At 37.2% G+C, this 16,798-nt stretch overlaps 1 pseudogene; it reads left to right on the top strand.

Moving 5' to 3' along the window:
• Nucleotides 1–224: 224 nt before the first annotated feature.
• LOC115873301 lies at nt 225–15,822 on the top strand (annotated as a pseudogene).
• The last annotated feature ends 976 nt before the right edge of the window (nt 15,823–16,798 follow it).

Raw genomic sequence — 16,798 nt, 5'->3', positions numbered from 1 at the left:
AATGCAGAAACGTTTGAAGTTGTCAAGGATTTTTCACAGAAACACCCGTCAAGGGATCAAAAGGTGAGATGCATTTGGCAAATGTACTGCACTAGACTTTTTGGAGGTCTTGAACAACAGGGATGTTTCTTTGAGGACTAGGTGGGCCTGATCTAAGCCACGATATTATCTTGACTGTGTCATATCTATGGAGGGAGTTGGACAGATGCCTGGCAGCAAGTAAGATGCAACACAGAGCCTTCCTCCTTCTTGCCCTCCTGACCCTACTGGCTCTCCTTTCCATGGTAGCTAAAAAGAAAGACAAAGTGAAGAAGGGAAGTTTTGGCAGCAAGTGCCTGGTGTGGGCTTAGAGCCTTGTGCCCCAGCAGCAAAGACTGTGGAGTGTGTTTCTGAGAGGGCACCTGTGTGACCCAGAACCAGCGCTTCCCATGCATGGTCCCCAGCAACTAGTTTGGAGCCATCTGCAAGTACAAATTTGAGAGCCAAGATGTGTGTGATGGGGTACAAACATCAAAGCCCACCAAGGCACCCTGAACAAGGTGCGGTAGAATGCCCAGTGTGAGAATACTATCTCCATGATGAAGCCTTGCATCCCTAAGATGAAAGCCAAGACCAAAGCCAAGAAAGGGAAGGTCTGGGCCAGAGGTCCGGTCTGGATGCCAGGGCCCCCTAGCCCCCTCCCAGTTATAACCCATCTGTGCCTTCTTTCCATTTACTAGCTTTCCCCTGCTCTCCGCCCTGCCCCCAAGACCCCCAACCTCCCACATCCATCACGCACAATGGGGACAAGGACTAGGGTTTCTGGAAGCTCCTGCTCTTTCAAGGTACTTCACTCACACGCACTTCCCCACTTTGTACTTCCCCACAGTGCCGCCATTAATAAGAAACAAATAAACCATTCTCCCCTCCACCCACCTCGCCTCCTCAAAAGACTGCTGGACATTGAATAAGCAAGGTCGTAGAAAAATCAATGCATTTGAATTGTGGTCCTGGAGACGAATATTGAAAGTACCATGGACTGCTAAAAGGACAAACTAATCTGTATTGGAAGAAATAATCAGAGGGCTCCTTAGAGGCCAGATGGTAATACTTCATCTTACATATTTTGGAAATGTTATCAGGAGAGACCAGTCCCTGGAAAAGGATTTCAGGTGGTAAAATCGCGGGGCAGCGAGTAAGTGGAAGGCCCTTGAAGAGATGACTTGACACAGTGGCTGCATCAATAGGCTCAGGTTTTGGTCTGTTATTCATAGGATTGCTATGGGTCTGAGTCAACTGGATGGCATCTTACAAGGGCACCATGATATATATAACTTTATTGGATGATCTTATAGCTCTCATAACAATCCATACATCAATTGTAACAATTGTACATATGCTGCCATCATCATTTCCTAAACATTTACTTTCTATTTGAGCCCTTGATATCACATGATGATTTTTAAGAGTGTAGATGTGAGCCACTGGCAAGAATCCTACATAGCCTACCTCTTTCATTTTTGCTCTATTATTTTCGCATGCTGCAAGCACTCAGAGGTAAAACATACACACCCCTGTGAAAGGATTTGCATTTTAGCTGATTAGTTCTATCCATATATCTGTAAAGTAGAAAGAGATCTTATAGGGCAATACATGAAGAATTGGGTTGCTGTCCTGAAGACTGGTTGTTCAAACCCACCAACTGCCCTACAAGAGAACATTCAAGTTGTTTAACAGCTGCCTTAAAAGTGCACTGCTACTGAAAGCATGTTAATCGTGTTCTTCTACATCCTATAAGATTGCTCTAAGTTGAAATCCACTTGATGGCAGCGCATAGAAAGTGATTAACAACCCTATATTTATGCTACTGCTCCGTTTAAAATATAGATATTAGCATGCTGTCATTTTAGTCTTATCCCAAACAATAAAGGAGTAACATTAGCACAGTGTGAAATTTAATAAATATCATTGTGATTGATTTAATTATTGAAGTAAGTCTTGCTGCACATCTCTCAATGAAACTAAAATCTGACTAATGTTCATCAATTGCCATTTTCAACAAAATGGATAGAATTTGTGAATTATATCTACTCAGACTTTTCACAAAGGCTATTGCCTTAGATAATTGAGGTGTAAGTATGTGCATTAGGAGCCTATCATCGGAACATTTTTGTTTTATTATTTTAATATACCAGGAAACAGAAAAATAAAATAACCATAAAAATAGAAATGAAAATAACAACATTTTGACAGCAGATGCTAAACACATATTATAAAAGTTCAGCAAGTTTTTGTTTGGTGTCATCAAGACAGTTCCAAACACAGTAACCCGGTGTCCTGGACAAAACAGCACCAGTGCTACCTGATCTTCACCATGGTTCCTAAGGTTGAGCCCATTGTTTCAGCTCCTGTGTGACTCTATCTTGTCAAGAGTCTCCCTCTTCTTTGTTGCCTCTCCACTTTACCAAGTCTGATGTCTTTTTCTGGAGACAAATCTCTCCTGATAACATGTCCAAAGTACTTCAGATGAAGTCTTCCCATTGTTGTTTCTAGGGCTCCTGCTGGGTGTACTTCTTCCAAGACAGATGTTTGTTCTGATGGTTCATGGTCCTTTCAATATTCTTTGCCATAGAATAATTCAAATATATCAATTCTTCTTTGGTCTTCTTATTCTCTGGCCAACACTCACTTGCATATGAGACATGGGCTGAGTCAGGCCCATCAAGTAATCAAAACCTTCAGCCAGCTCCTTGGGAGAAACACTAGGCTGTTGACTCTCATAAAGAGTTGTGCTCTCAGAAACTGGCAGGAGTAGTTCTACCCTGTTCTATAGGGTTGCTATGAGTAGGCATTGACTCCATGGCAGTGACCTTGCCTTTCAGGGGGGAGTGGAGGGGTGGAGTGGGGAGAGTATGCAGAAAATATTCTCAATGAAATGAACCTTTCCATATCTTGACTTTTCCTTTCATGAGCTTTGATTGTGAATTAAAGCTAGAGGACATCCTTGACAATTGCAATAGTTTCTCCATTTCTCATGATGTTATCTATTGGTACAATTGTGAGGATTTTGGTCTTCTGTGAGTTGCAATTTATATTCAAGGCTGCAATCCTCGATCTTCAAGTTCTTAACATCCTCCTCACTTTCAGCAACCATGGTTGTGGTATCTACATATTTCAAGTTGTTAATAATTCTTTCTCCAATCCTGATAGAGTATTCATCATTACTATCAGTTCCCTCAACTCTGGGTCAGGATAACAGTTAGACTTGGACCTATTTGGCTTTTTTTTCTCTCCTTCTTTTCTTTCTTTAAGTGTCTTTCTATAGAAGATAGGCAGGATAAGCAATTCCAAGAAGACAGTGATTGGGGCCTGAAGGTTGCAGGGGCAGGTGAGGGGCATGGCAGGGGAGTAAGTGAGGGAATGGAGCCAATAATGATAGGGACAAGGAAATAGCATAGGTTCCAAAATTGACGGTGAAGAGGGTGTAGCGTTCCGGGTCATGTTTGATCAATTGAAAGGTATTCTGGAGGAATTGTTGAGAGGTGGATGATGGTTAAAGATGATAGAGGGGCAGGAAAAAAGAAAGAAAAAATAGAAAGAAGAAAAAAATATATATGTATAAATTATATATAACATATATATGTTAATATATAAATCTGGGTGGATTTGTCTCTGTATGTGTGTGTGTGTGTGTGTGTGTGTATATATACACATATATAAATATGTGTGTATATATATATATATATATATATATATAAATACAACAAGGAAGCAGATGGACTTTAGGCCTTTCCTTAAATCTTACCTCAGTTCAAGAAAGACTCAATCTAATAATGTTGCACTGTATGATACTCACTGTGTTAGTCTGGGTAGACTAGACAAACAAATCCACAGAAAGTTATATGTATATAAGAGAGAGTTTTATATAAAAGGTAAGTGTACATTAAGAATGCATCTCAGCCAAGCCCCTAAGTCCAAGCCAATAAATCCAACATTAGTCCATATGTCTGACACTGATCTACAAAGTCCTCCTCAATCTCAAAAAACACACAATGAGGCCTACTGCAGGAGGAAAGCCAAATTAGTGAATGTGTAAGTATCTCAGCAGTGGCAGGGGTCTCCACACAGCTGCTCTAGCATGGAGGGCTGCACCAGGGTAGGTCCATGTGCTTATCCTCAGGGATGTTCCATAGGAAGTGATCCTTGAAGAAGGGAACTGGCTGAAGAAGGGAACTGTCTAAGGCAGCTGCACTCTGGTCAGACCATCAGAGAGCAAAAGACCTGAGGAACTAGAAAGGCAAGGCTCACAGAGCCATGTGTCTCCTCACCCTTCAATTAATCGCACATGTGTTTATCAGCCAGGTTGGCATCATAAACCTTAACTATCTCACTCACCTGCCCTACAGGGTTGCTGAAGACAAAATGGGTGCATATGCAAATGTTGTGAAGAAAGCTGATGGTGCCTGGCTATTAAAAGATACAGCATCTGGGGTCTCAAAGGCTTGGAGTTAAACAAGCAGTCACCTAGCAGGGAAGTAACAATGCCCACATGGAAGAAGCACGCCAGCCTGTGAGGTCATGAAGTGTTGACAGGAATAGGTATCAGAAGTTCAAAAACAAGCAATCAAATTGACATGAAGGAGTGTGGACAAAGCAAATACCCAAAACCCACCTGTAAGATAATCAGACAGTCCTTCACAGAAGAGCCACACAGAAGGGATTATATATCCAGGAAGTTGTTAGCACTGATGAAGCACATAACTATTTTCTGGTTCTTTAATATTTCTTCCCCTTACTATTATAGTCTTTGTATTACCTTGTTAATCTTCTTTAACCTGCATATGTTCATTTCTATAATCAAGATCGGTTGATACCTGAAAGCCAAGATAGATAACCCTACAGAAACAGTAATGGGAGTAATGATTCCCATATCCTCTTCTTACTCTGACCTGAACCCCTGGCAGCTCATGGTCAATGTACTGCTGGAACTTTTGTTGTTTGGTCTTCAGCAAAATTTGACTTGTATGTGATATAAATGATATTATTGTATTATTTACACATTTTTAAGTTAATCTTATTTATTTTATTTTTGAATGGGTGTAAATATAGATGTCTTCCAGTCAGTTGGCAAAGTAGATGTCTTTCTAATTTCCTCGTACAGATGAATGAGTTCCGCCAGTGCTTCATCAGCTGTTGGAACATTTCACTTGCTTTTCCATCAATTCCTGGAGATTTGTTCTTGGCTAATGCTTTAAATTCAGGTTCAATTCCTTCATTCAGCACCATCGATTGTTTCTCATATGCTACCACCTGAAATGGGGGGATAATGACTAGGTATTTTCATTGTTGTTGTTTTGTACAGAGACTCTGCATATTCTTTCCATTTCTTTTGCTACTTTCTCCATCACTGAAAGTTTTGCTCATAGAATCTCAACATCTCAACATTGAAGCTAGAATTTTTTCCTGGATTTCTTTCAGTTTAAGATATGCTGAACATATTCTTCCTTTTTTATTTTCTAACTCTTGATTATTGCATATTTCCTTATATTTATTCATCTTTTTCTTTTTTGAGTTGCTCTTTGAAATTTTCTGTATATCTCTTCTACTTCAACATCCTTCTTTTTACCTTAGCTACTCTATAACTAAGAGGACGTTTCGGTCTCTTCTGAACTCCACTTAGATCTTTCCTGCCTTTTTAAAGGTATTTTGCTTTGTTCATGACTGATGTTTTTGAAGGTTCAATATAGCAAATTCATTGAAAAATTCTTGAAAATCTGGTGGCATAGGGTGAAGTTTGCATTTTGGCTCTTGAAATCTTCTCTTAATTTGTTCAGCTTCAATCTGTACTTAAATGAGTCATTGACAGTTCCTTTGTGGACCGCTGATCAAGTTTTAGCTGCTCATATGAAGCTTCTCCATCATCTCTTCCCATCAAGGTCATTAATTTGATTCTGTTCATTACATTTAGAGATGTATATGTGTATTGTCTACATTGTGTTGTTGGAAAAATATAGTTGTGATGAAGTCTGATCTTACGAAATTCCACCATGCATCTTCCACTTTCATTTCTATGTGCGAGACCATATTTATCCACTACTGTTCTTTTTCTTTTTTTCCAACTTTGTGTTGTAATTGTCAACAATTATCAATGTATTACATGCTTGATCAATTTCAGACTGAAGATACTGATATAATTCCTCAATTTCTACCTTATTAGCTATAGAAATTGGTATATAAAATTGATCTGTTTTTGTTTTAACTGGATTTTCTTGTATGTGGGGAGATACATTCTATCATAGACAACATTGTACTTCAAAATAGATCTTAAATTTTCCTTTTTGACAATGAATGCAAAGCCATTCCTCTTGAATCTGTCCTACATTATTCATATGGATTTTCTGAATGAAAATCATCAATATCAGTCCATTTCAGCTCACTAATGCCTGAATATTAGTCTTTCTGAATGACATTTATATAATTTCTGATTTTTCTAAATTCACCCTAGAGTACATACATCATACTTGATGTTTGCAGCTTTTTCTTCTATAGTTTAGTCATGCTCCATCAGTAAACAAAGGTCCAGAATCTTTTGCCCATCCACATCATTATGATTAACTCTACTTGAGAAGAAAGCTCTTATTCAGTCATATTTTGAATGCCTTCCCTTTCGAAGGGCTCATCTGCTGGAACGATCTCTGAAAATATCCTGCTTATATTCATTAGGATTTCAGTGTCTGAAAAAGTGTCAGTGCTATTCATTGGGTTTTGATGGCAAATTCCCCTGAAGTGGACAACTTACCTATCCCTTCTTAGTAGTCTGTTCTTAGTCTGGAAGCTCTGTTGAAACCTGTTCCCTTGGGTGACCCTGCTGCTATTTGAATATACTTCCAGACCCATAGCAACACACAAGCCACAGCTTGTGACACAATTTCAGACAATTGGTGAACAAACTGCCTAAAGGCCTGTACATGGGATGTATGAGACTCTAATGTGGGTCTTGAACAGTTTTACTGGAGTTTTAATGTTTTAATACAGTTTTAATATGAGCCTCTCAGAAGCCTAAGAGGAATCTTACCACAATCACAAAAGAAGAGTCAGGGCAGATGTTCCTAGATACCAGCTGAGATACCAGCTTTATAACTCTCCTTGATCCAAGAAACAGCATTAGAGGAGCACTGAGACATATCAGTAGCAGAACCAAGAACCAGAGTATGAGCTAGAGCAGAGGGCTTTCCTGCCTATGATTTACAGGTAAGTAAAGCTGAGAATCTTCAAGGAAGATACTCATATGCAAAGTAGCTTGCCTCCAGGCACTTAATTGAAAGAGGGATATTTATTGACTCCTGCAGTTAATGCTGAGTCCCTTCAGGGTAAGCCTTATGGTGAACTGGACTACTTTTGGAACATTGTTTTTTTTTTTTAGCAGTGCTAAAATATCAAACTCACTGCCATCAAGTCAACCTGAGTTATGGAGACTCTATAGGACAGGGAGGGTTGGGTGGTGTCAGAATTGTTAAAGAAGGTTGTAAGGTGGAGGCTTTTTTGATCTATGTCTCATAGGACATGGCCTCTCACCTGACATGATTTAACCACGTCCACAGCCTTGTGAATCAAGAGCATCCAGAGTCTACACAGACATCTGAACTTTGGATTTGGGAGTTAACTGGACTCCCAAATATGTGCTCCATTCTTCTTAATACTTCCTTAGTTCTGTAAGCCATTACAGTTAATTTCAGAACCCTGAGATATGAAGGAATATACTAAGAGGATGAATGGTGATTACTATTAGGGATAATGCAATCATAGCATTTTGGAAAAGTTGTACATCTTGACTCGCCACCTCCATGGAACTAGCCTTGTATGAATGTTTCTAAAAGAAATTATTTTTGCACAGAGATATAATTATTCTTAACTCCTCTCTTAACTATGTTATAAATATAATACATTTTGATAGGTAGATGTATTAGCTTTTAATTAGTCTTACATGAAGTAGTGAAATTCTAGACTCCAGAATCTCCAAGCACTTCATTTAAGATAGCAAAATGTATCATAATACATAATAATTTAACATTGCCTAGTGTTTCTTTTTTTAAATTAGCTTTAAAATAACATAATGATAAGTAAGCCTTAAATATTCATTGAGAGTGATTTCTAAATAATCAAATTTTTGACTCACCAGGATGACAAGATTAATCTGGTATAGTTTGAGAGGTGTATAAAGTTTCTCCAGGAAAATAAACTTCTGATTTATATTTTTAACTTATGTTTGTAAAAATTTCCTGTGGCCAATATGTTTACTTTTATTTTCCTAATTTTGATCTAGAGTACTGCCTTCAAATTCACTCTTAACTGTGCTTTCAGAATAATTTCCTTGCTTAAAATAAAGCTAACTACCTACTGATACATTTCCACTGGCTTGATTTTGACTCTTATTCCTCCTGAAAGATAGAGTAAGACTGGGTTTCCTAGACCATAATCCTTTAAAGAAGCAAATTACCACATATTTCACCTATCAAGTTGTTCTGATCCACTGACTTTTGGGGTTATAACTACATGCTTTAACCAGTGTAAGCCTGTATTTTGATGTGGGACACTGTGAACTCTGCTAATAATTCAAAAACACTCTAAGAGGTTGATAGCCAATGGTCAAGTGAAAAAAAAACTGCATAAATTATAGACAACAATGTTGTTGACACAGGGAGGAGTATAATTTAGTCCTATGCTCTGGAAGAGGGCTCTGAAATTCTAAGAAGAGATGACACATAGCTGTATCTGGAAAGTAAGTAGAATCTCTACATAGGTAATAGGATAAGAACATAACATAGAGTTGGGATGTATTTTTTATTTGACTTATAACATTACCTAATTTTTCTTTAAGAAATGTACAGTCATTTGATTTGACTGAAGCATAAGTTTTAAAGGAGCAGGGGAAACAAGGGTAAAGGCTTAAGAAGTTAGCTCTAAAATCAAAATGAAACTCACAGTCATTGAGTCAATTTTGACTCAAAGTGAACCTGTAGACCAGAGTAGCACTGACCCCTGTGTATTTCTCAGGCTGTACATTGCTAAAAGAGGAAGCCCCAACTTCTTCCCAGGGAACAGCTGGTGGTTTCAAACTACTGCCATTATGGTTAGCAGCCAAACACTCAATCCATAAAGCCACCGAAACTCCCTAGTTAGCTCTGAGAAGATATTGGGCTGTCATACCACCATCCCCAGGGGTTTGGAATTCATGCTGAGCAATGTGTGTTAGTCAGTGTTTCTATTCAAGATAGGATATTGTGAAATTTGTATTTTAATTAGATGTTTTTTCCAACAATGTGGGGGATGGTTTAGAAAACAGAGTATTATTGACAGAAAGACCACTTTTACTGACAGTTCTCATGAGTGGTGATATGTGTATGATCTACAGCAATTGTAAAACACACAGAGAGGGGTATAAGATACAAGATAGGTAAGGAAGTAAAATTTATAGGACTTGGTGATTGATTTCCTTTGAGCTTGAAAAAGAAACAGCAATCTGTTTTATCCTTGACAAGTTTTTTGAATGACTGAATAAATGCTGCATTCTCATATATAAGGGAATACAATGTTACACTTTTATTCCTGATGAATATGAGATGCTTTGAGGCGGTTTATTTTATATATTCTTTAAATTTTTGTGCATAAAAATGACAAAAAATTGGAGGACAAATTTATGCAGGAAATATATTTATATAATAAGCATTTATTAAGTATCTATTGCATCACTTTTATCATTCTGTAAGTGCAACAATGAACAAACTTTTCAAAATGGTTGATGTCTCATGCAACATACTATGATAATGATTAGCAAGAGTTGAGTGATCTCCCAGGTTTTTTGATATTTCCCTCCAAAAAGTTATAAAAAGTAAAATGAAGATCATAGAAAGACAGGGAGAAAGAGGAAGGTGAAGTGAGACGTGATGATTAGAAGAAAATAATACATAAAATCTTGATGGATATGAATTTATAAAAACCAACATTAAAAGTAGCAAAGGTAAATATTATTTCAGGTAAATATTAATAAAAATGAAAATGAGAATGGTTTTCTAGTTTTCATTTTTATTTGTATACTTATTTACCATTTATCTCAAAGATATAGATTTAGAAAACCTAAAAGGAAGAAGATGCTCAGCCTGTCGTAAATAGTAAGTACTCAAGAAAAAAAAATCAAGCTGTGGGTTGCAACCCTAAAAGACTCCATGGACAAAATATTGAATGATGCAGGAAACATCAAGGGAAGGTGGAAAGTTTATACATGGTCACTGTACCAAAAAACTAGTCAACATCTCATTATTTGAAGAAGTAGCATATGAGGAAGGACTGATGTGCTCAACTAAAGGAAGAAGTTCAAGCTACATAGAAAACATTAACCAAAAACAAAACTCCTGAAACTGATGGCATCAAGTGGGATGTTTAACAAGCTGATGAAGCACTGGAAGGACTTACTCGTCTCTGCTAGCACATTTGGAAGATAGGTACCTGGCAAACAGACTGGAAGTGTTCTGTGTTTATACCTATTCCAAAGAAAGTTGACCCAAAAGAATGCTGAAACTACAGAACACTATCAGTTAACAAGTGCAAGTAAGCTTTTGCTGACTATCTTCGAGCAATGGTTGCAGTAGTACTTTGGCAGGGTGCTATCAAAGGTTCAGGGGAGATTCAGAAGAGTACAAGAAACAAAGAATATCATTGCTGAAGTAAGATGGCTTTTGGTTTAAAGCAAATAATACCAAAGAGATGTTTACTTGTGATTTTTTTACTATGCTAAAGCATTCAACTCTGTGGATCATGAAAAACTGTGGACTGCTTTGAGAATAATGGGAATTCCAGAAAACATCCTTGTATTCCTGTGGAAACTGTACCAGGATCAAGAGGAAGTCAGGGGAAGAGAACAAGGAAATACTGACATGGTTTAAAATCAGGAAAGGTGTGCCTCAGGGTTGTGTTTTAGCACCACACTTATTCAGTCTGTCTGCTGAGCATTATAATCAGAGAAGCTCTCTGATATGAAGAAATGTGGTATCAGGATTGAAGGAAAGGTTGTTCATGACTATGGATAACCAGATGACACAACCTTGCTTTTTAAAAGTGAGGAGGACTTGAAACACTTGCTGATGACGATCAAAGATTGTAGCCTTCAGTACGGATTGCAATTCAATGTAAGACCAAAATTCTCACAACTGGACCTATAAGTAGCATCATGATAAATGGAGAAAGGGATTTTTTCTTGCTTGGACCCACATCAATGCTCATGGAAGCAACAGTCAAGATATCAAAGGATGCCATGCATTGGATAAATCTGCGGCACAAGACCTCTTTAGAGTATTGAAGAGCAGGGATGTTATTTTGAGGACTGATGTGGCCTGACTCAAACCATAATGTCTTTTAATTGCCTCTCATACATGTGAAAGTTGAACTTTGAATAAGAATCATCAAAGAAGAATCAATACACATGCATTTTGGTACAGGAGAAAAATATTGAAAGTACAGTGGACTACTAAAATAACAAACAAATTCTTCTCTGATGAAGTACAGCAAGTATGCTCCTTAAAAGAAAGAATGGCAAGACTTCTTCTCACATACTTTGGACATGTTGTCATAAGAGACCACTTCCTGGAGAAGATCATGCTTGGTAAAGTGGAGGGGCAATGACATGAGAAGAAAGACTTTGAACAGATGCTTGATGCCACCGTTGCACCAAGGGGCTCAAGCAAAGGCCTAATTGTGAACAGAGGTGTGGGACAGGGCGGGGTTTTGTTTTGTTGTGCATAAGGTAACTTTCAGTCCGAACTGCCGTGGTAGCACAAAAGCACAACAGAATTGTCTTCTTTAATTTTAGCTCTTGAATTAAAAGAGAGAGAGAGATGAAAGAATGACCACAGAATGTATACTTAAAAAATGTGCAACCAATTAAAAGAATGGTAAGGTAGAGATCAGCAAAAGCAGAAAATCTTTCATTGATATGGTTTGCCCTTGGGGCTGCTAAAATGTTTATGAGGGTGGCTCTGTATGGGTCCTGTTTCCTTCTATTGTACATAGAGATCTATGCATTAGAACTGACCCAATGGGACCTATTAACACTAACTAAACATTGTGTAAGACAAATGACCTACTGGAATTTTGACTATCACTAAATAGTTACAACTGAGGGAACAATTTCAGTAAAATAACTGAGTCAGAGGATTGATTGCAAATGATGTGAACTGCATCTCTCTTCATAGCAAAAGCAGTAGTAGGGAACCACACCCCTCCCCCAAACATACAAAAAGGAGTTAATATCAAATCCGTTCTGACTCAGAGTGACCCACTGTGTGTGTCGTAGAACTGTGATTCATAGTGTTCTAAGGGTTTGTAAAGTCACGATCAGACTTCCCTTGCACACTGTCCCTGAATGACAGATTTGCCAACAATCCTAAAACAGGGCCACATATACGAAGACATTTTTCATTAACTTGGGAAAAGACTAGCATTTCATTACATATAAAAAATCAGAGGGGAAGAAAGGGTGGAAATAAAGAGAGGAAAAGAGAAAAGAGTTTAAAACAGGAAGGGAAGGACTGATAACAGTTTGTTTGTTTTTTGTATTTTCAAATGGAAGGCTATCCATTGAAAATAAGAAAAGAGACTACTTTCAAATTGGCTGAAACAAAATGGTATTAAAGAAAGGGGCTATGTTGCTACAGATCTACATGCTAGCTAGTTAGCTGGGTAGCTAATATGTGATATGATTTATAACTCAAATTACAATTCTATATTTTTAATTATTTATATGAAAGGACAGTTGCTCTCAGGTTTAGAAAATAGTATCCTCATTTATATTCACTTGTTAATTCATTCATTTCCTATTTATTTGTTGTATGATTTCAATGACTGCTAAAAAAGATTAGCTGTTCTAACCTACTTAAATTGAATGGCCCAGCAAGCAGCACATTATATCGGTCAATTGCACATTACTATCTGGGTGACTGCGTTTAATATGCTAGCATAATTGCAAGTCTGCTCTTAAGGAATTATTGCTGACAGCTTTTATATTGTATTGTTTTATACTTGTTTTAAAAAAATTAAAGAGGTTTAACCTGTAAGACATCTGTCTTGTGTTCTATCTATAGTGTCTATTTAATGTTTAGATGTAATTTATTTGCATCAGGGTATTCTGGACCTTCACACTTCATCTGGCTATTTAAAGGGCATTTCAAACTTACATCTTCTAACCAGAATTCTTGCTGTTTATCTCTCTTAGTTAGCTCACAAAATAGCACCAGCTACCATTTATCTTATTGTTTAGGTTAAAAGGAGAAGAAGCAAATGAACAAAATCTTTTAGATTATTTCTTGATGACTTCTTACTCCCATATTCACATAAATCCATCAGTAATTGTGTATCCAGCTGCTTCACACCATCTTAACGGCTATGAATATGGACAAAACTCCCATTAACCTTCACCACAGCTATTGCAATAATTTTCTAAATTGTCCTCATTCTTCTAGTCTCACCCTTCATTGAAAATTCACACACGAATGATAATTATTTTTAAAATGTATGCTATCTCACATTAATTCCTTACTTAAAATCTTTTCATAAATTACCATAACAAATAGGAAAAGTAGAAATCACTGTTGTAACTGATGAATCTGGATCATAAGAGTCTTTATTATTTACTGGAAATCATCTTTTAACTTCTTCCTCCTTGAATCTGCATCGCTGACCTGTAGCTTGAAAAATATTTTCTCTTGAGAGGGTATTTGCAACCAGTATCTCTATGTAGACCAGTCTTTCCCTACTTCACTTGTTCATCTGTTTATAGTGACATTTTTTTCTTTCAAGCTTAAAAAAATAAATAACCCCCTCAACAACTTACCTAGCATTAGTTTTGTTTCTGAGCATTTACTATCTCTTGACATACAGTCCAATTAGAATATCTATTCCAGTAGGGTAGAGAATCTCACAGTTTTTCTATCAAATCTCTACTACCAAGGATATATTCCATAGAAATAATATATTTCAATATTTATTGAGTAAATCCATGAGTGTATGGATCTCATTCTTTGCTTAGAATTTTATTGCTGATTTTCATGTAAAGTTACATATGGATTAAAAAGAAATATTAGAGTTGAGAGAAAAAATACAGTTGGAACAGCATATTCATCCATATTGTTATTAGGTGACTGAGTGTATTCAGATTCCTACAGTCTATACATATTCGTACAGAGCCTATGGGAAACAGAATTGCATCTTGAATTTTTATTAGATTATCGTCTAAAGGATCACATCACTAGGTGCTTTTTCCTCAATGCCACTAAGTGAGTTTGAATTGTCAAAGTATCCATTAGCAGCCACATGTTTATGTACTGTACCATCAGGACTGATTGTTCAAGGAGACATTAAAAAGTTGGTGGATAATGGAATTAAATAATAGGATTGTACATTAATTTTTTGAAACGCATCTTGGGTTTATAAAGAGTGATATTTTAAACTGTGTTGAGTTTTAGGAATTATTGAAAATGACCAGCAAGTTATGAGTTTCTTTAAAATGTGATTATGTAATTAGAAAACAAGGAAAGGTCAAAGTAACCAAAGAAACATGAAACTATATTATGCATGTACTAAGTTTAGATTACACACTAATAACCTTAAGTGCTGATAAAAATATTTGAGAGTTAAAGTGAGTCTGGAGATTCATAAATAGCAATATATCAAGTTTATTTTATTTGCCCTTGGTATGATGTCATATGCTGAAGAGAAAATTCTGTGTAGTATATTTTTTAATTTGTCTGACTTTCAAAATTTTATTATATTACTATTTTTTCTTAGCGTCTAATCAAAGCATTGCTTCAATTCACAAAATACTTGTTGTCATTAGGTTTCCTCCTGTAAGTTAAAACCTTATGCTGTAAAACAGCCCAACAGTGTGCCCTCCCCGCAGCCATTGCGGGTTGAACCCATTGTTGCCTTCCCTGTGTCAGTCTAGCTCAGGGAATGTCTTCCTTTTGGACACTGACCCTGTGCTTTACCAAGCTTGAGGTTCTTTCCCAGGAATTGGTCTTGCCCAACAACATGTCCAAAGGATATGAGACAAAGTCTGCTCATCCTTGCTGCCATATAACATCCTGGCTGTATTCCTGCGAAGACAGCTTCATTAATTTATTTTCTGGAAGTTCAGGCAAAGTCAACCTTCTTTACTAGCACCATAATTAAAATGAGTCAGTTCTTCTTTGGCCTTCCATACATGTTTTCCCCCTTTTGCCCAAAATTGAAAACACCACGGCCTGGATTAGACTTACCTGGGCACTCACAATGGCATCTTTCCTTCTTTCTCTTTTTAAAGCTCTCTTCTACACCAGTGCTTGCTAGCAAAATACAGAATTTCCTTTCTCAACATTTGCTTCCTTGGGTGTTGATTTTGGATTCAAGAAAAATCAAATGTTTAAGAACTTCAATGTTTTATCTATCATGATGTTGGTTATTGGCTCTATTGTGAGGTGTGTTTTTGTTGTTGTTTATTTACTGTTTACATTAAGGAGACAGTTGTTCTAAGCTTGGGTTCTGAGAAGATTGAACGATTTTAAACTTGTATATGTATTTATAAAGAGAGAGATACGTAAAAAATGGATCACATAGCTATAGCGTTGGGAAAGGACCAAGTTTGGGGGTTAGATGCCAAGCTGCAGTTTTCTCCCCACAGGTGCAGGGGCTGAAGAAGCCCAGGTGAGCAAGTCACCTGACAAGCTGCCAGCTGCAGAGGTGAATGAGAGTAATGATGTTTTCAGTATCAGTATCGACAGGCTAGAGGTGGAGGGGAGCTGGGTCAAGTCCAAATAATGGGAGGACAACCAGCCAGATGAGAAGCAAAACAAACCTGCTCTGTGTCTGTGTGAATCACTTTCCTGATATACATCTCTCTCTTGAAATAAATTTCCACCTTATGAGTATCTTGACACATATAGGGTGTTATTTATCTCTAAAACCTAACCTAACACATTTGGTAGTGAGAGAGTGGGATTCTAGAGAAAAAAATAATAAAGATGGAGTGTGGAGACTTTTGGAGCCTTTTTTAATGACAATTAGGTTTGTGGTGTCCTGGTGATGCATAGGCAGAGGAGGTCAGATAGACCCTCCACACAGTTTACTCTAGTAGTGTCTGGAGCAGTATCCATTACAATAGATCCAAATTCAGGATCTCTCTGAGAAAGAAAGAATGAAAAAGGTTGCAAAGTGAAACTTTTGATGATTGGATGGCTTAAACTCTAACAGAGGGAGGAAAGCCACTCTTAGAATGCCTTAGAGCAAGATTCAGACTATTTAAAGAAAACAGCTAGGGTGGTTCCATCTTGCTGGATTCACCTTACCAAGGACCCAGGATTATGAATATGAAAGTGATAGTCTAGAGAAGAAAGCACTGAACTTGAGTGTTTTTAAAACATATTTTGTTTTGGATTTTTATTTAGCTGTCAATGCTAGGATTATATGGATTTATCTTACTTGATGTTATAGACATAGACATGTGACAGCAATAAACATTGTGGGTTGTATTTACAGACTGTAAATCTGCCTTCAGACAATACTTGATTAGGAGACAGAAATTATTCAAAAGAAGCAAGCAATATAGACTAACAGTTTGGAGAAGCTGAGACCTACCGTGGGTTTTGACAGTCAAAACATTTACATTTGAAATACATGCAGACCTGCTCAGAATTGCTAAGAATGGACAGAAGAAGAAGAAGAGATCTACTCTAGAATGAACTTTTGATTATTAATGCAAATACTTGAAGCTCCAACAGACACAGAGATTCTTCAA

Source organism: Echinops telfairi, unplaced genomic scaffold (assembly GCF_000313985.2).
Source record: "Echinops telfairi isolate 266 unplaced genomic scaffold, ASM31398v2 ScPeMD7_7468;HRSCAF=8506_0, whole genome shotgun sequence".
Taxonomy (NCBI): domain Eukaryota; kingdom Metazoa; phylum Chordata; class Mammalia; order Afrosoricida; family Tenrecidae; genus Echinops; species Echinops telfairi.
The sequence above is the reverse complement of the archived record's forward strand: the minus strand, read 5'-3'. Positions and strand labels throughout refer to the sequence as shown.